The sequence below is a fragment of the Pteropus alecto genome, unplaced genomic scaffold (assembly GCF_000325575.1).
Source record: "Pteropus alecto unplaced genomic scaffold, ASM32557v1 scaffold98, whole genome shotgun sequence".
Classification (NCBI taxonomy): Eukaryota; Metazoa; Chordata; class Mammalia; order Chiroptera; family Pteropodidae; genus Pteropus; species Pteropus alecto.
The window spans coordinates 15,938,096-15,942,573 of record NW_006443570.1 but is presented as its reverse complement, the minus strand read 5'-3'; the positions used below and the strand labels follow the sequence as shown (position 1 = coordinate 15,942,573).

At 37.9% G+C, this 4,478-nt stretch overlaps 1 non-coding gene across 1 annotated transcript; it reads left to right on the top strand.

Moving 5' to 3' along the window:
• The first annotated feature begins 1,795 nt into the window (after positions 1 to 1,795).
• On the top strand, positions 1,796 to 1,917 carry LOC112473444. Its single transcript, XR_003044010.1, has one exon. It is a non-coding gene; the product is annotated as a small nucleolar RNA SNORA70 (small nucleolar RNA).
• Positions 1,918 to 4,478: the final 2,561 nt, after the last annotated feature.

Genomic DNA, 4,478 nt, shown 5'->3' with positions numbered 1-4,478 from the left:
ATACCCAATAAGTGGTGGTTATTTTTATTATTCTGTAAGTAGTAAACTGACACAGGAATGGGAGTTCCCGACTGTTTGGATTGGACTCAGCCAAGATGCCTGGCTCCTGATCTGCCATTTCCTGTGAGATCATGAGCAAATTTCTTATTCTTTCTGTGCATCTGTTTCCACATCTATAAAATAAGGCTAATAATAGTGCTTGCCTCATAGGATTATTGTGAGGATTGAACTCTAAAGTGTTTAGAATAGAACCTAGCACAGAACAAGTACCCAATAGCTGTGCCTGTGCTATCATCATCATCACCATCATTATAACCACCATCCTCATCCTCAGCTCTAGTCACCTCCACAATGCCTGGCACTTTAGAGTTTATTCAAAGATCAAGTCAGGTTTGGGGGGACTTTTGGGAGTGGTGGTGGTGAGAACATTTAAGATCTGCTTTCTAGCAAATTTCAATTATGCAGTACAGTGTTATCAACTACAGTCGCCATTTGTACATTAGATCCTCAGACCTTATCCCACTCATAACGGAAAGTTTGTACCCTTTTACCAACCTTTCCCTATTTCCCCCACACCCAGTCCCTGGCAACCACTTTCTGTTCTCTGTTTCTATGAGTTTGACTTTTTCTTTCTTTTTTAGATTCCTCTTGAGTGATACCATGGTGTATTTGTCTTGCTCTGTTTGGCTTATTTCACTTAGCTTAATGCCCTATGTGAGGTGATGGATGTGTTAATTAACTTAATAGGGGGAATCCCTTCTCAATGTATACGTGTATCAAATCATCACATTGTACACTTTAAATATCTTAGAATTTTGTTTGTCACTTATGCCTCAATAAAGCTGTCAAGAAAAGATAAGAAATAACAAATGCTGGCAAGGATGTATAGAAAAGGATACCTTTGTGCACGGTTGATGGGAATGTAAATTGGTAAATCTACTATGAAAAACAATACAGAGGTTCCTCACAAGATTAAAACTAGAACTACCATATGATCCAGTAATCCAACTTCTGGATATTTATTCAAAGGAAATGATATCAGAATCTTGAAGTGATGTCTGCACTTCCACGGTCATTGCAGCATTATTTAAAATAGCTAAAACACAGAAACAACCTAAGTGTCTATGAATATTATGAATATTATTCAGCCATGAGAAAGAAGATTCAATCTTGTTCAAATGTTAATTCTCTCCAGTTTGATCTATAAATCCAACACAATCCCAATCGCAATTCTCAATAGGCTTTGTTTGTAGAAATTGATAAGCTCATTCTGAAATTTCCATGGAAATGCAAAGGACCTAGAATATCCGAGGCAATCTTGACAAAGAAAAACAAAGTTTGAGGACTTACTCTATCTAATTTCAAGTCTTGCTCTAAAGAAGGTATACTGTCATCAAGACGGAATGGTAGTATAAATAGATAGATAATTCAATGGAACAGAATAGAGAGCCCAGAAATAGACCCACATTTATAAAGTCATTTGATTTTCAACGAGAAACCAAAGCAATCCTATGGATAAACCAGTGTTTTCAACAGGTGTGGTTGGAATAACTGGTTATCAATATAGAAAAAAAACATGAACATTGAGCCTTAACTTACACAATACATAAAATTTAATTTGAGATGAATCATAGCTCTAAACATAAAGTTAAAACTATATATAAAGCTTCTAGAACAAAACATAAGAGAATAGCTTTATGACCTCCAGATAGGCAAATATTTATTAGATGAAAGGCAAAAAATAATAATTGTTAAAGAAAAAACGATCATTTATATTTCATAAAAATTAAAGCCTTTGCTCATGGAAAACATAGTCAAGAAAATGACGGCGTGCAATGGCTGCAAACAGCAGCCTCCTCGGTAGTATATGCAGCCTGTTTCTTGTATGGGTTACCTTAAGAAACCTTGGGGACCACCCTTTCCGGTGGAAATTCGTGTCTGACTTCATGCTGTCCCCAATCTAGGCCCTAGACAAGTACAGTAAGTCCTCACTTGATGTCATCAATAGATTCTGAAACTTTAAGTGAAATGACCTATAATAAAACCAATTTTACAATAGGCTAATTGATATAAACAACAGTTAAGTTTCTACAGCATCTTAACAACACTATAACAAAACAACATTGAACATAACAATGTTATTTAAAGACCTTCTGTATTCAGGGTGCCTTGGGAAAGCCCCAGGGCATAGTGGCCAGGGCCCACATTGGCCCATTTATCATGTCAATCCTTACAAAGCTGCAGAACAAAGAGCAAGTGATTTAGGCCCCACACGTGGCCAAGTTCAAGTTCCCTGGCTGCTAGGAGAGCCACAACTCCAAAAGGTAGAGCTTTACCAAATCTAATGAGGATTAATTTGAAGGCCTGGTAGCTGAAAAGTGGCTCATCCCAGATGGCTATGGTGTCAAATACATCTCTAATAGTGGCCCCCTGGACAAATGGTGAGCATTCGTAAGGGCTTCAGCACTGCCCCTCCTTACTCATGCCCATCAATAATTCCTACTTCCTGACTAAAAAAAAAAATGAGTGGCAAGTCATGGACTAGGAGAAAATGTTTGCAAAACATTGATGTATTAAAAAAAAAAAAACATTTTTATTGTCGTGTATTTGTTTGTTGCGTTGTAGTTCTTTTTATACAAGTCCTGTAACAGGACTTGTTACACAACAATAAAAAACACAAACAACGTAATAAAGAAAATGGCAAAAGATTTTAACAGACTTTTCAACAATAAAGTAGGTATACAGAATGTATGCCTAACCTATGATCCAGCAATTCTACTTCTAGGTATTTACTCAAAGAAAGGAAAACATATGTCCACAAAAATTCATAGCACCTTTATTCACGGTAACCCCTGACTGGAGACAACCCCAAATCAACAAGAGAATGGATAAACAAATTGTAACCACTACTCGATGGTACGAAAAAAAAGTAATACATATGCGACAAAATAGATGAATCTCAAAAACATGATGAGTATGTACTATTTGATTTCATTTGTGTGAAATTCTAGAAAGGGTTGCGACAAAATAGATGAATCTCAAAAACATGATGAGTACGTACTATTTGATTTCATTTATGTGAAATTCTAGAAAGGGTTGTTTGGTTTTTGTTTGTTTGTTTGTTTGTTTGTTTTTTAATGAAAACTGATTGCATCTGCAAAATGAGAGAAGTGATTGACTAGAAAAGGAGCATGATAGAAATGTTCCGTATCTATAGTTATTTAGTTTTCACGTGTGTAAGCATTTGTCAAATCTCCTCAAAGAGTACACTTAAAATTCATGCATTTCACCATTTCACTGATATAAATTTAACACACACACGGAACCACAGTAAATATTGAATTCAACTTAATGATACGCATGCTGAAGTATTTGAAGTGAAGTATGCTGATGGTCTGCATCTTACTTTGAAATATTCCAAAAATAAGATGTATCGAAGGATAGCTATATGGACCAGTATCTGAAGAAAAAGATATAGCAAAATGTTGACAATAGTAGAATCTAAATGCTGAGTACTCCATTGTGAGTACTCACAATTCTTTTCAATTTCCTATGTGTTTAAAATTTCATGTTGTATCTTATATCTGTATCTGGGCTGGTCATGAATTGAAAAAACTCAGAATAGCTTTGAGGTGAGGGCAAGAAGGAGTAGTCAGGATTTCTCTAGCCCTTGTGTCCTGAGGTTCTCTTGTCAGCAGTCACCCCCAGATAGCCTGATCACCCCTATCTAATATGACATCTGGGGGACAGGATGGTTACATTACATTTTCCATCTTTCAATGAAGAGTGTCTTCCCCATCATATTAGAGGTCCCCCCGGGCAGGGATTAGGTCTCCCCCATCACACTAGGAGCTTTCTTTCAGCAAACTCTATGTCTTTCCCATCACACTAGGATTTTCCTTAAGTTGGAGGTTATATCTCTTCCATCAGCTTTGGAAATCTCTCAGGATGGCGACTAACTCCACCATCAGGCCAGAAGGCCTCTCTAGATGCATCCACCACATGATAGAGGCTTCTCAGAGAGCTGCCGATAGTTTCTTTGTATTTCCCCCATGACTCCCACTTGGGCTCTGCAGGCTGAGTGCACTCAGCAGAGAGTGAGGGAGTAGTGATTGACAGTATCCAAGTAAGAACATTTGAACTTCAATCATCCCAGAAGCTGACACTCACTCATATGGGTTTCGTATATAGCCAGGGAAATGCAACATTAATTCACTATGGTGATTGAGACTTTGCATGCCCTAAAGTGAAGAAATTGTAACTTGAGTTTCCCCCAGCAACTGTAACTGGGAAACATCACCTCTAGGCATTGGCAGGATGTCACAGTATTCAACCGATCATTGGGCAGGTGACAGCACAGCTGCCTTTGCACACCTGGGTCCACAGGAACCAAAGGTAGAGTGTACTCACCCTTGTGTGGTGCTGAGGCTCCAGGAAGAACAAGCAAGAGAAGAGAGGGGAAGAGCCAAATTGTGTTC